Genomic DNA, 18,568 nt, shown 5'->3' on the forward strand with positions numbered 1-18,568 from the left:
AAATGTTGTCCAAATTTTATTTCTATAGAAAATTTTGTCAACATTTTATTTCTGTAGAAATTTTACTCAAAATTCTATTTCTATAGAAAATTTTTCTATAGAACATTTTTTTTTTTTTCTATATAAAATTTTTTCAAATTATATTTCTATAGCAAATTTTGTCAAAATTTTATTTCTATAGCAAATTTTGTCAAAATTTTATTTCTGTAGCAAATTTTGTCAAAATTCTATTTCTATAGAAAATTTTGTCAAAATATTACTTCTATAGAAAATTTTGTAAAATTTTATTTCTATAGAATATTATGTCAAAATTTTATTTCTATAGAAAATTTTTTTCAAAATGTTCCTCTGTTGGTTAAGCTACACTTGTAATTTAGTCAATGCATGGTTTTAAGCTGAAATCAAAAACAACAATAATGATTGAAGAAAAAAATTTTGTCAAAATTTTATTTCTATAGAAAATTTTGTCAAAATATTACTTCTATAGAAAATTTTGTCAAAATTTTATATCTATAGAAAAGATGGTCCAAATTTTATTTCCAATTAAAATTTTGTCCAAATGTTATTTCCATAAAAAAAATTGTCAAGATTTTATTTCTAGAATATTTTGTCCATATTTTATTTCTATAGAAATTTTACCAACAACCTACTACTAAACCTAACCTAACCTATGCAGTATAGTATATTCAGCCCGCACTGTTGAAGACTTTCCTTTAGATTTGGAGTAAAAGCTCGGAGTTAAAAATGGAAAAAATGTATTTAGCGCCATACGAAGTTCAATATGATCTCGTTTGGGGCAAAATTGACAAATTTTAAGAAACTCTGAACTATTTTTATGGAAATACGAATGTAGTAAGTCTTTATGCTCGGATCGGACTCGGCTAGAAGAAGGAGGTCCCTTGTCATTGAGCTTAACATGGAATCGGGGAGCAATCAGTGATAAGAGAGAAGTTCACCAATGTGGTATCACAATGGACTGAATAGTCTAAGTGAGCCTGATACATCGGGCTGCCACCTAACCTAAGTCTTTTTGCTTCATTTTGTCTAATTATTGTTATGTTCATTTAGCTAACGTACACAAAAAGTTAAAAAAGTCGATGAAAATTTCTCATATTGGAGAAATTTTTGCAAAAACATAATAATTTCCATGAACTAATATAAAGTTAAATGGGCTTTAATGTCCTAGAGGATTCACTTTTTTTTGATGTTTACAAACTCATATACACAACTTTTAAAGTTGTGTCTACTCTAGAGTATATATTTAGTTTATATAGTTCCAATACACAGAAAAAATATTTTCGAGTCAAAGATTTAATGTCCTTCAAATACGAATTCATATTTTTCTCTGATATAAATATTTTTTTTTTCAAAAAGTCAAAAATAGGAGAGTCTGAATTTCGGAACTTATGTTGTATTTAACCCATTTTGAAAGGTCTGTGATACCAGAAAAAAAGTTGAAAAGATTAAAATTTGTTTCCTAGAAACTAGTACGCAAAACTCAAATTTAAAAGAGAATTGTGTATTAAAGGTATCCTTACTTGAATTCTCCGCTTCTTTGGTTAGGAATCAATACCAAAATCATAAATTTAACAATAAAATCTCTTGAACCGAATATGATTTTTTCAGTGTACTTGGCTATAATACCATCAGTCTTGTTAAAGTCTAAAATATGAAGATAGTATAAAAAAAATTTACGTCTTTATTTAATCAATGAATGCACACACACACACAAGCTCACAAGTATAAAATTGAGCTCAATGATAAATTTGAGCATAAACTCATGTAGACATTATTTATTCGGATTCGGATATAGTTTTATATGGTTGATTGTTTTTTACTAAGAAAATTCCAACATAGAAAAACAACAGAAGAATACACCAAACTGTTCATTTTATGTTCCATTGAATTGCTGTTAGTTTCGCCTTCAATGACTTCCGTTTCCCATAGCATTTTGCTATGGTACAAGAGAAACCAATTCGAAAATCAATATCAAACTACCATTGCTATAACTGTGTTAGTGTTGTTTGCACGTGTTTGCTAATACATGTACATGTGATCTCAGACAATTATGCTATTTCAATTCCTTCACATTTATTTTGGGAAGGCCATCATAGAAAGTGTCCTCACTGCTGTGAATGTTTCCTCTTTTGTCTTTCTCTCTCTCTCACAGTCTCTTGTTCCCCTCATTTATTTGAATGGTTATGGAACATTGTGCGATTTGAAGTTTTAATGCAATGCTATTTATTTTTATTTATGTTTGATTTGTATACCATAAAAAATTAATGACAATGTTTTATGATAGTCATTGCAGGGAGAGCAAACACAGAAAAAACATAGTTTTTATGGGCGTTTTTCTATTATTTGAACATTCCACATTTCACCACTCTGTTCTAGTCATCCTATGGTGCGGGGTTGGGCTGGGTGATAAGCGAATTGTTTTTCCTAGATCCGATAAAAATAGTGATTTAATGAAGTCCTCCTTTAATGGGGAGGTTTTTAATAAAAGCGAAGCGTAGAGTAAGAAACAAAAATTTCCATAGAATTGTCATTCTCCTCAAGATGGGTGGGTATATGCATGCTTTTGTGACTAAACTTTTGCATTGATGTTTGTTGTTCATACTCTTTCGGGGAAGGAAATCTGAATATTTTTGCACAAGAATTATGAATGCTTCCTTTTGAGGGGTGGTATCTTAGAGGAAGTTAGAGTAAGAGGAATATCAATTAATGTTCATGATTTTTGCTCCACAGTGATCTGCGTTTGTTGTATTTTTTTGCGGGTTGCAAACATATAACTGGGTCAATTCTCTATCCACATAAGTTGAAATTAAGTGTTTTAGCTTCTAGAATATCTTCTTCTAATGGCAAATGAGAATCTACACTAAATTTTGAGGGAAACCAAACTAAGTATTCATAATAGTGATAATAATTTCGTTTTATTAGTCAAACTAAAACACTTAATTAGTAAATAAATAATCCTGTGAGAGGGTTTTCATAAAATATGAATATTTATGGCATACGTTTTATGGTTCTTTTCTCATAATAGAATAAAACTGAATGTATTTTTGAGTTTTTTTCAACTACAAAGCAATAGAAGAACGTAGAGGTTGGTTTTGCGGTAAAATTAGGGTATTTAATTTTTTGATATCCACCATAATTTTTTTTTCCCATTTCCAATGAAGTTTTTATAAACAAGCCTTAGAAATTACACTATTTTAAGGTTTCAAGTCAAGATTTAAAATGCGGATAATTAATAATCTCAAAAAGGTATAGAAGAACAAGAAAAAAGGTAAAAAACAAGTGAGTAAAGTAGAAAGTCGGGCGGGGCCGACTATATCATACCCTAAATCACCCGTACTGAATTAGTAAACATTGTTTGTGGGGTATGAGTGGTATAGGATTGGGAGATAACCCGCATTTCCATATGTAAGAACATTAAGGGGTACATAAATGGTGATACGGTCAAAATTTGGTCAAGGGAAAACGCGAGTAAATCGGTGAAATCGTTTATTTAAAAAATCAAATTAAATTTCTTTTTCAAGTTCAATTAGTATAAAATTCAGGAAAAATATTCAGTTAGGCTTTCGCTTTTCCAAATCCGAATTGCCGGGCCTCACGCTTGACACCTGCCATCAGATTTTGTACAGCCACCTTGTTTACCTTCTTCGCCGCAGAAAGCCAGTTTGCCTTGAACTGCTGCTCGTCCTTAGCAGTTTTTTGGTCTTCTTTAGGTTCCGCTTGACAATAGCCCAGTATTTCTCAATTGGGCGGAGCTCTGGCGTGTTGGGAGGGTTCTTGTCCTTGGGAACCACCTGCACGGTGTTGGCGGCGCACCACTCCATAGCCTTTTTACCGTAATGGCAAGATGCCAAATCCCGCCAAAACGGTACGGAACAACCGTGTTTCTTCAGGAAAGGCAGCAGACGTTTATTCAAACACTCTTTCGCGTAAATTTCTTGGTTGACAGTCCCGGAAGCTATGAAAATGCTGCTTTTCAAGCCACAGGTACAGATGGCTTGCCAAACCAGATATTTCTTTGCGAACTTTGACAGTTTTATGTGCTTGAAAATATCTGCTACCTTTCCCCTTTCTTTTGCCGTATAAAACTCCTGTCCCGGAAGCTGCTTGTAGTCGGCTTTGACGTAGGTTTCGTCGTCCATTACCACGCAGTCAAACTTCGTCAGCATCGTCGTGTACAGCCTCCGGGATCGCGCTTTGGCCGTCGTATTTTGTTTATCATCGCGATATGGAGTCACTACCTTCTTGTAAGTCGATAGTCCGGCTCGTTTTTTGGCTCGATGCACGGTTGTAGACGATACACCCAGCTTATTTGCGGCATCTCGGAGAGAGAGGTTAGGGTTTCGCTTGAAACTACCCGCAACTCTCTTTGTCGTCTCAGCGGCTTCCGGTTTTCGATTTCCCCCCGATCCAGACTTCCTGGCTGTCGACAAACGTCCCCCAAACACTTTAATTACATTTGTAACGGTTGATTTGGCAACTTTTAGCGATTTTGCCAGCTTTGCGTGCGAGTAGCTCGGATTTTCGCGATGTGCGAGCAAAATTTTGATACACTGCTCTTCTTGCTTGGACGGCATTTTGACAACTGAAGAGTGAATTCCAAAATCAAAATAGGAGCAACATTCTACACACACACACCTTCAAAATGAGGGGTGTTCAGGTTTTTTAAATGCAAAATTGAAAGAAATACGTCAAGTTTATATTGACCAAATTTTGACCGTATCACCCTTTAGTTATGGAAGTTTTATCACAATCTGAAAAGAAATGTCTGATATTGGGACCTATAGTTGATTCTGAACCTAGAGAGTTTGCCACTAATATTGCTTCAATTCCCATACATTCCCAAACAATTTTCCCTACAATATTTTTCGTTAAATTTAATAATCTTGACACTTTCTGTCTCTCTTCTGAAGTTGTAGATCTTTGAAGTAAGGCAAATTTTCCTTAAAATAAAGAAAAAAATGTATTTTAAAGAAATCGTCTTTTACTCAACTTACATATTGCATTTTTAAATTTAAGATAAAATCGCTTCAAATATGTATGCCACTAATATTGCTTCCATTAATAAATAGAGTAGAAAGTCGGGCGGGGCCGACTATATCATACACTAATCGACCCTTACTGAATTAATAATCATAAGCATTTGTGAGGCTACGTTGATATAGGTATGGGAGATAAACCGCAGTTGCATATTTAAGAAAATTAAGGGGTACATGTTTATGGGTGCTTTGTCTCAATCTGACTATAGGTCATAGCCAGTGTTGCCAGGGAAAATGTTCGGTTTACCCTACAAGGACAAAAAAAGTTCCCTACTTTCCCATACATTCCCAAACAATTTTCCCTACAATATTTTTCGTTAAATTTAATCAAATTTTACAAAACAAAAATGGTAAATACTTTATTATCTTAAAACAGGAAAATGTAACGTATATAACGTAGAAAATAAATTTGTATTATCACCACGGTTGCCACAGCTGATAGAATCCTACCAAAAATAGTATTTTCTTTTTTTTTTATTATTAAATCTCTATAAAAATAAAATTTTGGAAAAAGTTTCTATAAACAAATTTTTGTGAGAAATTTTTCTATAGAAATAAAATGTTGACAATAAAAAAATTCCATAGAAACAAAATTTTGAGAAAATTTTTTATAGAAGTAATATTTTGAAAAAAAGAAATTGCTATAGAAATACATTTTTGTTTCTATAGAAATAAAATGTTGACAAAATGTTCTACAGGAATAAAGTTTTGACAAAAATTTCTATAGAAATATTTGTTTGGTAGATTTGTGGTAATCTTCAAATTTTGTTAGATTTTTTTTGGCACGAGTGGTAACTGTTGTTACCACACATAGTTAAAGATAAAGCCTTATCGGCTTTTAATTTCCTCCTCTAGAGCCATCAAAATGTAAAAATTATTACAAATTGTGTTGAGTGAAAATGTCCCTACACTGAAAAAAATATTGACCTAATATGGAAGATTATGCAACTTAAACTTTAGGAATCGAAATTTACCCAAAGTTAAGGACAAAATTCTTTAAAATAATGACATTTTAATTAAATGAAAGTTTGTAATCCTTGCTTCAAAAATTTTTTCATTAAATTTAGGACACAAATCTTGAAATTTTCCGTCTCACTTCTGAAGTTGTAGATCTTTGAAATAAGGCAGATTTTCTTAAAATAAAGAAAAAAATTTATTTTAAAGAAATAGTCTTACTCAACATTTTTAAATTTAAGATAAAATCGGTTCAAATATAGGCTAAGACTTATTTAAGGATTTGCATCTCTGTTTTAAAGTTTTTTTTTAACATTAAGAAAACTGTTTTTACTTTGAAGTACCTGTCATAATTTGGATTTTAAATTGGAATTTGTTTGTACATAAATACCTTTATTAATATATCGCAAAAAGAGGATAAAAATTCGATGAATGAGATCCGTATCTAATGTGAATTTTATTTATCGTAGATTTAAAGCCAGGGGGTCCGTCAAAGATGTCTTTATTTTAAAGAAGCCGCATCCTTGGCTCGGAATCAATATCAAAATCCTTAAGGGAAGGTCAAAATCTTTGGATCCAAGTAAACTTTTTTTCGAGTGCACATTGTGGCCCTACGTCCCTATAACACGCTAAATATTATTAAAAACCGTATATATAGGGAATTTCCCCTACTTCTAGCAACACTGGCTGTAGTTGATATTGCACCTACGGGGTTAGTATGCCACTAATATTGAGCCCATTATTAAAAAAGAGAAAATCCTTCAATTACTGTGGGTAATAAATACAAATTTGTAAAAATCGAGCAATATTCTTATGTAAGAGCTACAAGTTCGTATAAATACGATCGGCTAGTACATCAAAATTTGAAATTTGAGTAACATTGGTTAATAAATAAGAGTACTATGGGCAAATTTGGGAAAATCGAGCGATGGATATATATGGAAGCTATGTCTAAATCTGAACCAATTTGCGTAATATTTTGCGGGTTTGATTAATACCACAAAGGGCTACCTTGTGCAAGATTTGAGTAAGATCAGTTAAGAAATGAGGCCTGTATGGTCAAACATAAGGTTATAAGGGGCGAATTTTTGGGCGATACATATATGGGAGCTATATGTACATCTGAACCGATTTCGATGAAATTTTGCACATATGGTTAGTACCATAGAGGACTGGATTTAGCCAACTTTGAGTAAGATCGGTTAATAAATAAGGGTTCTATGGCCAAATTTGAGAAAATCGGGCTATACATATATATGGCAGCTATATCTACATCTGAACCGATTTCGATGATTTTTTTGCACAGTGCTATAGAAGATTACATTTAGCCAACTTTGAATGAGATCGGTTGATAAATAAAGGTTTTGTGGCCAAATTTGGAAAATCGGGCGATACATATATATGAGAGCTAAATCTAAATCTGAACCAATTTGGATGAAACTTTGCAGACTTGAAGGGCGATGAAAAAGATTGCCTTTTGCTAAGTTGATGATCCGTTTGAAAAAAACCGCAACGTGACCACATATGTCGAAATCGGGCGATACATATATATGGGAGTTATATCTAAATTTGATCCAATTGCTTCCAAATTCAATAGCGTTCGTCCTTGTACCCAAAAAACACCCTGTACCAAATTTCATAAAAATCGGTTAATAATTGCGACCGGTATCCTGTGAACAAATAAATATGGACAGACGGACGGACATCGCTAGATCGACTCAGGAGGTGATTCTGAGTCGATCGGTATATATTTTACGGGGTCTAAAATCAATATTTCTGGTAGGCACATTTTTTGGCAGATCAAACTTATTATACCTTGACCACTATGTGGTTTAGGGTATAAAAACAATAAAAATGAATTTAAAAATTTTCTCGTCCGCGGGGTTGTGAACCTGTGCTTTTTGGCTTTTCACTCCCAGGGAAGTAAAAGAAGGTTTTGCAAATTACGAGAAGTTTCAATTTTTATTGAGTTTAAATGGGAAAAATTGATTACTACAAAAATGTACGCAGAAAATAACAAATAAAAATATTTAACAAAAACAAATTACCTCTGGTGAGATTTGAAACTGTGTTCGTTATTTTTTCATTCATATGTTCTTTATTAGGAACATCTCAAGGAACAGTTAGAATGTTATGCCTTGGCAGCATATTACGATTACATTACATTTTTCGACGCTTCGTGTTCAATGGCGTTTGTGACTGAGTGTGATAAGGCATTCTGTTATGATCCCAACAGAAGTTCAATCCCCGTTGGGAGATGAAAAGTTTTTTAAATTGTAAAAATAAGTTAAAAAACTAAAAGTGTAATAAAAAATATTGTTAAAAATAAAAAGTGGAATTGGTGAATTTTGTTTTGTTTGTAAATTTCTTCAATGAAATGAGCTTCCAATGCACAGCTTCTAAAGTAATGCAAAGGATCAAAAAAACGGAGTACTTCCGATCTGTGACAAGTCCATGTAAATATCGTTGGAGATTATTCAAGTTAGCACTACTTCCGGATCACAAATTGGAAGTTCTTTCTTTTTTCTGAGATGTAGTGAAAAACCAAACTTCCCCATTTACTTGAAATTTTGAGAAAGTTAATAAAGGGTACCTCAGTTTTCGATATCTTGTCGGGGTACACCAGTTTTCCATATCAACAGAAAATAATTTGTATCAAAATATTTCCAATAAAAAGTTGAACAAAGTACAATTAACTTTTTAATCAAATTGAAAAATAAAATCTCTTATGAAGATTATAGAACATTTTGGATCGAAACCAATTCCAAAGTCATTTGTTTAACGGCAAAATTTTTGGACTCGGTTATGTTTTTTTTTCAATTTGACAAAGATATAAGCATTGTAACGAACCCGCAATCTAGAAGTTTCCGGCCTTGCTCAGGGATAGTGGAGTGGTCTTTTGATGGCCAATTACATAATTTTAAAAGAAGGATAGCAAAAGAAAGAAAATTATGAGATCTGAGAGTAAGCGACAAGGAGGACTAGCGAAAATATTCGCACGGTTTAAGGACCCACAGTACAACAATTAAGTTTCCTCAAAATAATGTATTAATTTATCAATTCATAATAAGCTGGATTTATTTACAATAAAATTAAATATGGATGAACAGTGTAGGTAATATTATGCACTGGTAGTAGTTATATTATTAGAATATAAAGCTTAAGATATTGATAATAAGTAAAAGTAGTTAATTGTATTAGTATCGTAATGAAAGGTGAGTATTTAAAACTGTGCAGGGGAAATTTATTTAACATAGAAACATAGTAACTTACTATGGTTCTTCTCCAATATGAAGCGATCGCTGCATCTGGGATCTGTTCCAACAAAATTTCATTAATGAATTAAATAGATGTGAATAAAAACTTATTTCTAAGGGTGAAGAAAATATTAATTGTTGTATGCTGGTATATGAATATTTGTACAAGCCCAAATTTCGAATGTGGACTAAAGCTTTATAATATATCGCACTAGGTCCAAGTCCGCCGTTGATATGACCAGAGCTCCGAAAGTTTTTTTTTAGTTTTATTTACCTAGCGAAATGAAAATTTCATCATCCCCTTATCGTGGCAATAGTTTCGATGGTAGCTCCTTGGCCGATATGTGGGGGAATTCTGTCCTGGTATATAAGGTCAAAAGATTTTTTTTTTAATTTCATTATCATCTTATCGTAGCAATAATTTCGATGGTAGCTCCTTTTACGAACAATTACATCCTGTTTCCAAATTAATTTATCTGCTTTAAATCCTATGTGAGTCCTCTATTTATGAAAATATTCTGCAGAACTAAGCTAAACATATTTTTAATGACTCTGAAATGATAGTTCAATATAAAAGAAATTTTCCGCATCGAAAATACTCAATTCCACATCTAAACAACTCAAGGCTCTATCTCGTACTACCGATAGAAGCTGCGCGAAAATGCCGAGATAGTAAATATTATGAACCTGAAACTTAATCGGGCTGCTACTTTCTCCTAACCTAAATATAACACAAAAAGGTCGAGGAAGCTGAGACAGATATGAGAATTTAAGCGGCACTATGTATCCAGCGTTTGCTCCATAGTGACAAACAAATTCATCAGTGATACCGCTTCAAAGCAGTGCTCGACACTTCTATACCATAATCTTTCCTCGTTGTTTTGTGAGATTCGAAGATATAAATCGACATATACATACCCGCAGATCCACAGATATCTGGGAAGTTTACTGTACGCTGCGAACATAATCCGAAGAATGTGAAACATGTTTCGTCAGCCGAATAGGTGTTGATCACCGTTTTATAAGATTGACAAGGTGTGATCCACATAGGGTGTAGGTTGGGGGCTATATATAAAGGTTTGTCCCAAATACATACATTTAAATATCACTCGATCTGGACAGAATTTGATAGACTTTTACAAAATCTATAGACTCAAAATTTAAGTCGGCTAATGCACTAGGGTGGAACACAATTTTAGTAAAAAAATATGGGAAACAATTAAATCTGAAGCAATTTTAAGGAAACTTCGCAAAAGTTTATTTATGATTTATCCCTCGATATAAATGTATTAGAAGTTTAGGAAAATTAGAGTAATTTTTACAACTTTTCGACTAAGCACTGGCGATTTTACAAGGAAGATGTTGGTATTTTGACCATTTTTGTCGCAATCAGAAAAACATATATATGGAAGCTATATCTAAATGTGAACCGATTTCAACCAAATTTGGCACGCATAGCTACAATGCTAATTCTACTCCCTGTGCAAAATTTCAACTAAATCGGAGTTAAAAATTGGCCTCTGTGGTCATATGAGTGTAAATCGTGCGAAAGCTATATATGGGAGATATATCTAAATCTGAACCGATTTCAACCAAATTTGGCACGCATAGCTACAATGCTAATTCTACTCCCTGTGCAAAATTTCAATTAAATCGTAGCAAAAAATTGGCCTCTGTGGTCATATGAGTGTTAATCGGGCGAAAGCTATATATGGGAGCTATATCTAAATCTGAACCGATTTCAACCAGATTTGGCACACATAGCTACAATACTAATTCTACTTCCTGTGCAAAATTTCAATGAATTCGGAGCAAAAAGTTGGCCTCTGTGGTCATTTGAGTATAAATCGGGCGAAAACTATATATGGGAGCTATATCTAAATCTGAACCGATTTCAAACAAATTTGACACGCATAGCTATAACGCTAATTCTACTCCCTGTGCAAAAATTCAACTAAATCGGAGCAAAAACTTGGCCTCTGTGGGCAAATGAGTGTAAATCGGGCGAAAGCTATATATGGGAGCTATATCTAAATCTGAACCGATTTGGCTGATATTTTGCAAGTTTTTCGAGACTCATAAAATATTCGGATGTACGGAATTTGAGTAAGATCGGTTGATATACACGCCAAGTATAACCAAATCGGTGAAAAATATATATGGCAGCTATATCTAAATCTGAACCGATTTTTTCCAAAATCAATAGGGATCGTCTTTGAGCCGAAACAGGACCCTATACCAAATTTTAGGACAATCGGACTAAAACTGCGAGCTGTACTTTGCACACAAAAATACATCAACAGACAGACAGACAGACAGACAGACAGACAGACGGACATCGCTAAATCGACTCAGAATTTAATTCTAAGACGATCGGTATACTAAACGATGGGTCTCAGACTTTTCCTTCTTGGCGTTACATACAAATGCACAAACTTATTATACCCTGTACCACAGTAGTGGTGAAGGGTATAAATATGGGAAACATTTTAATCTGAACCAATTTTGAGGAAACTTCGCAAAAGTGTATTTATGATTTATCGGTCGATAGATATGTATTAGAAATAAAGGAAAAATGAGAGCTATATCTCAATCTGAACCGATTTCAATGAAATTTTGCACACTTGACTACGGCCAAGTGTTATGTTTGTACAAAATTTCAAGCAAATCAGGGTAAAACTCTGGCTTCTGGGTCCACATAAGTGCATATCGGGCGAAAGATATATATGGGAGCTATATCTAAATCTGAACCGATTTCTTCCAAAATCAATAGGGTTCTATTCTGACCCAAAACAGGAACTTGTGCCAAATTTGAAGTCGATTGGACTTAAACAGCGACCTAGACTTTGATCACAAAAATGTGTTCACAGGGTGACGGACATGGCTAGATCGACTCAGGGACCCACCCTGAGCATTATTGCCAAAGACACCATGTATCTATCTCGTCTCTTTCTGAGTGTTCAAACATATGCACTAACTTATAATACCCTGTTCCACAGTTTGGTGCAGGGTATAAAAAAACGCAGGCCTTTACTACACTGAAAAAAGCATGCCCGGTTCCAAAGAGTTTGTCTTTACTTCAACAAATTTGGTATTGATTCCGAGCCAAAGAAGCGGAGAGTACAAGTAAGGATACGTTTAAGACAAAATTGTCTCTTAAATTTGGGTTTTATGTACTTGCTTACTCGTATATGCTATCAAAGTCCTTTAATAACGAGTTAACGACAACTTTATTTTCCAAATACAGACTCGAATTCCAGTAAAATTATGGCGTGTTTCAAGTAAAAAACGTCCTTAAAATAAAGTGTTGAAAATAATGTCCTATTTTTGAACGATTTGTTGCTTTGTAGTCAAGATGCAAAAAGACAACAAATTTAAAGACAATTAAATTTAAAGAATTTTTCTGAATTATATAAGTCAAGTTGACCTTAGCCTAAAAATTATTCTTTCATTTTGTGATACCCATTTTTAAGTCAAATCACTAAAGTAAAAGGACAATACGACTTCATTAAAAAGTTCATCGACTTTTGGACAAGGAAAAAACTTTACGTTAGAGAAATGCGTCTTCTTCGCTAAGCAAAATTTGCATTCGTATTTTAAAGACATGAAATCTTTGATCTCACGACAATATTTTTTTCAGTGTAGAAACGACGGGTTTCACTAGGATGCTGGGGTAGCTCTGGGGGCCAGGTTCGTTACACAAAATTTATCGACGAATGTCAAAAGAACACAGTTCTTCATTCCTATCAGACGTTATAAACTTTATTTCCTTCACAAATTCCTAAAATCACAATATAACTACACAAGTACTATATTCGATAGGTGGGGAAGGGCAATACGTTGGGCTTCTTCGCTTGGCGGCGGTGTTGCTGGAAATGGCAGCGGCAGAATCTCAGCCGCCGGAAAATAGTCGTGAGGCCAAAGATTTCAAGTTCTTAAATAACGAATGAACATTTTACTCAGCATATAAAACACATTTCTCTGATGTAAAGTTTTTTCCTTGTCCAAAAGTCGATAAACTTTTTAATAAAGTCGTTTTGTGCTTATAGTGATTCGAGTTAAAAATGGGTATCTTAATATGAAAGAAATATATGTTTGACTACGGTGAACTTGGGCTTGACTTTTTGTATCTTCATTACAAACCCAAAATATCAAGTAGCAGTAGATTCTAAGTTGTAAATATTGAACATCATAAATCTTTGAAAATTTAAATAATTCCTTAATGAGTTTATTTCTCAAATCTTTACTAATAATAAAAAATTAGTAAATTATTTGCTATCAGAACATTGATTTCTTCCATCCCCACTGTATAACCACCAACACCAAAAACCGTTTACTGAGTCTGTCGTGAATACAAACTAATCGGCATGACTAGACTGAACCTCATATCGTATAAAGGCAACCAATAGTGCGAAGTCATTACAACAAATCGAAGAAAATCTCGAAAAAAAAAATGATTTTTGATTTTTCCATGTACGTGAGGAAAATATAAAAAAAAACTTGGTCAATTTTTTTTTATTTTAGACAGACTGACAAGTGAATGAGTTTGATTGCAAATCCCCACACTTCCACTATAAAGTGGAACACTGTCTGGAATGATTTTGCAACTTTAGAGATTAATGAACTTGCTTGCAACTTACCACCACTAGCTCTCTCTCTCTCCCTCTCTCTGAAAAACCATTCATGTGTATCAAAAGAACGCACATTTTCTTTAAAAGACCACAAAAACGAATAAAAAAAACCACAAAAAATCATCTCAAAGAAATACTTGTAAAAAAATGCTACAACAACAAATAACCGCAACTAATGGATATTATTGTTGACTACAACAACAGCAAAAAAACAACAAAGAAGAAAACATATAAGCAGCAATAAAATGAAAGAACAACATAAATAAACGCGTCGCCTTATACCGGAAACACCGGCAAGCTGATTTGGCGGAAGCGAAGTTCGCAGAAACGCAATCACTTAGTCACTGGCTGACGCATTTGCACAAACTAAAAAGCATTAATCCTTAATGAATTTGTGAGAGCTATACTAAATGAACAAACAAACAACAACAACAACTACAACAAAAATAAATAATAACAAAAGCAGCAACAATAACATCACAACAAGAGCATTTAAAAACTAGAACAGGAATAAAACATTATTCGTCTAGGTTGAAGTAAAATGATTTCACATTTAGTGAATGCGATTATTTCCACATCGCCTGTAAACTCATTGTGCTGTGTGCACAATAAGTTCACATATTTAGCTTCTTAAATTTCAAGAGTGCAAGCACTTAAATTTGCCATATCCTGACTGAAGTACAAAGGGGGATTTGACACTAACAAAATGTAGAGGGTCTTCTTATGGAGTGCATTAAAATCGAATCTCTGTTCGGACGATATGTTTGTTTGTAGTGTATTGGAATCTTTTACTCCAGCCATTGGCACTGATGACTAGATTTGACTAAGACTGTCGAGGCAAAGTACATATGTATGTACTTCAAATTTAAGATGAAAAACTTATGACGCCTTTAATTTCTCTAATTGAATCGGTGATGCTTAAAATTTATTAATTCTGATTGAAGAGAATACTTCCATGCCAGTTTCTTGAAAATTGGCATAAATTATTTATTTGTTGAACACGGAACATACAGGAGACGTATATATTTTGGAAAATTGCAATATTACAAAATGGCAATTTGATTTTTCGTGCTTCTGGCCTGAATATAAAAGCATAGGTCTTATACGAGGGTAGCCTTTTATACTTCGTGTTTGGTAAATCCTAGTATTGCAATCTAACAACTCTGTTGTAAAGCTTGAGAAGTTTGAGGTTATACGTATTCATAATCCCAGCAACAAAATGTTGAAGTTCTTCTAAAGGCACAACTTTAAAAGCACTTCGAAAAATGTCCTCCCAAAGATGTTCTTTATTTTAAGTGCACAGGAAGTTCATTTGAGTCAATTTTTGTATAACTCGCTTGTTTTATATTTTTAATAGGAAATTTAAAATTTTATTGTTTCAAGTTAAAAACAGATTAAGAATTAATTCTTAAATGCACACTGTATCTTTTAAGATACAACCAGAAAACACAATTCTTAAAATGTTGGCCGAATTCTATGAAATCAAGTTTGTTGCATTTAAAACATCACAGCGCTATTTCTAAAATAAATATTTCTTTCCGGAAAGTTTTTAGTACTTCTGAGTAATCTGCAGTCAAAATTGAAAATCAAATTTTAACCAAAAATTCAAAAACTGCAGATTGGAAGTTAAATAATATTTACCATAAATGAGAGTAATGTTGGTACAAAAACTGTGTAGTTTAAAAATATCTCTATTCTCTATTATCTACTACAATCAAATTGTTTATTTGTAAATAAAAACTTAGTTCCATGCGCACTGTACTTTTTAAGATATCAACACTATTTTTTCAAAAAACACATAATTTTTTTTTTTTTTAAGTGTGGTATACAGATGTTCTTTTTTTACCATTTTGCATATTATATATTTTTTTCGGAGGAATCGGTGATCTTGTGCATTTAAGGGTTAATAAAATAGTGCAAATTATTTAAGTTTTACCGAACCAAATGCTAAATCTTTTCCAGAAAAATTGCGAATTCTTGAATATATTTCATGTCAAACGTTCCATACAAGCTTTTTAATGCATTAAAAATAATAAAAAAATTATTTATTTGTCAAAATATCAGAAAATTTCTTATTTCACATCCACAACACTGGATTGGCATAGCACCTTAAGCAGTGATGCAAATTCAGTGCAACGGCTGTTGAAATGGTGGACATCCGTCCTATGACAAGCCCATGTTAAATTTGTCACTCCTGTGTGAATTTTGCACCACTTCCGAATCCAAAAAGAACATTTTCACTACTTTTTTGGCGATGCTTTTTTTCTGGGATGTTTTGACATACGAATAATATTTGTTTTGTTTACAGCAACTTAAAAATTCATCTCGCCCAAAATATTGGAATTAAATGGTGAACTTTTTCGTGCTGTAATTTTTTCTACAAGTTTCGACGGGGATTAACTCAACAAAAGTGCATCGATGAATTTGATTAAATTTTGGTCGATGAAACTCCATCAAGATCCACTATTTATCGATGGTATGGTGAATTCAAGCGTGTTCGTAGTTCACTCTAAGATGAATTTCGTGAAGTTCCTCCAAAATCAGTTGGTGGTCCGGAAACCATCACTGGAAAAACAGCATGTCTGGTTCCAAAGATTTTGTCTTTTTATACCCTACACCATAGGACGGGGGTATATCAACTTTGTCATTCCATTTGTAACACATCGAAATATTGCTCTAAGATCCCATAAAGTACATATATTCTGGGTGGTGGTGAAATTCTGAGTCGATCTAAGCAAGTCCGTCCGTCCATCTGTTGAAATCACGCTAACTTCCGAACGAAACAAGCTATCGACTTGGAACTTTGCACAAGTAGTTGTTATTGATGCAGGTCGGATGGTATTGCAAATGGTCCATATCGGTCCACTTTTACGTATAGCCCCCATATAAATCGACGCTCAGATTTGGTTTCGGAGCCTCCAAGGGAAACAAATTTCATCCGATCCGGCTGAAATTTGGTATATGGTGTTAGTTTATGGTCTCTAACAACTATGCAAAAATTGGTTCACATCGGTCCATAATTATATATAGCCCCCATATAAACCGATCCCCCGATTTGGCTTGCGGAGCCTCTAAGGGAAACAAATTTCATCCGATCCGGCTGAAATTTGGTATATGGTGTTAGTTTATGGTCTCTAACAACTATGCAAAAATTGGTTCACATCGGTCCATAATTATATATAGCCCCCCATATAAACCGATCCCCCTATTTGGAGCCTTCAAAAGAAGCAAATTTCATCTGATCCGGCTAAAATTTGGTACAAGGTGTAAGTATATGGTGTCTAATAACCATGCAAAAGTTGGTCCACATCGGTCCATAATTATATATAGCCCCCATATAAGCCGATCACCCGATTTGGCTTGCAAAGCCTCTAAGAGAAGTAAATTTCATCCGAGCAGGCTGAAATTTGTTACATGGAGTTAGTATATGGTCTCTAATACCCATTCAAAAATTGGTTCCCAAAATTGGTCTATAATTATATAGCCCCCATAAAAACTGATCCTCAGATTTGACCTCCGGAACCTCATGGATGAGCAAAATCCATCCAATTCGGTTGAAATTTGGTACGTGGTGTTAGTCTAACAACCATGCAAAAATTGGTCCATACCGGTCTTAATTATATATAACCCCCATTTAAACCGATCCCCAGATTTGACCTCCGGAGCTTTTGGAGGGGCAAAATTCATCCGATCCGGTTGAAATTTGGAACGTGATGAAATTTGGTACATTGCGCTAGTATATGGCCGCTAACAACCATGCCAAAATTGGTCCATATCGGTCTATAGTTATATATAGGCGACCCCAAAAATAATCAACCAAAATTTTATTTTTATAGAAAATTGTTACGGCAACCCAAGTAATTCAATTGTGAATGACAGTGTTAAGTACAAGTTTCTATGCAATCCATGGTGGAGGGTACATAAGATTCAGCTTAGCCGATCTTGAGACCGTATATATTTGTTACTAATGATTTTGTTGTTGATTCCGAACCAAAGAAGCGAAGAATTGAAGTAAGGATACATTTAATAAACAATTTTCTTTTAAACTTGAGTTTTGTGTTCTTGATTCTAGGAAACAAATTATAATTTATTGTTTTGTTTTCTGTTTTTTTATTCGTATGCGATCAAATTTCTTTAAGAACGTGTTAACACGTAAACTTCAATTTCCAAATTCAGACTCACTTCAAGCAGAAATGTTTCAAGTAAAAATAGTCTTTAAAATAAAGTGTTGTAGGACATCGCCAGTTTTTAATATAAAAAATTAAAAGGCAATGTCGTTGATTCAGAATTTATAAAGATATGTTGGTCTCAATTGAACAATTTTTTTTTCATGTAAAGATACCAACTAAAAAAACAAAACTATTTTTTTTAAGTTTATGGACTTTTGGACAAGGGAAAATAATTTATATTAGAGAAATGCGTCTTCTATGCTAAGCTAGAAATGCATTTGTATTTTAAGGACAAGAAATCCTTCGCCTCACAACAATTTTTTTCAGTGGTTGTGCGCCAATTATATGGCAGCCCGATGTATCAGGCTCACTTAGACTATTCAGTCCATTGTGATACCACAGTGGTGAACTTCTCTGTTATCACTGAGTGCTACCGGATTCCTTGCTAAGCTCAAAGACAAGGGACCTCCTTTTTATAGCCGAGTCCGAACGGCGTTCCACAT

Source organism: Haematobia irritans, chromosome 3 (assembly GCF_050003625.1).
Source record: "Haematobia irritans isolate KBUSLIRL chromosome 3, ASM5000362v1, whole genome shotgun sequence".
Lineage (NCBI taxonomy): Eukaryota > Metazoa > Arthropoda > Insecta > Diptera > Muscidae > Haematobia > Haematobia irritans.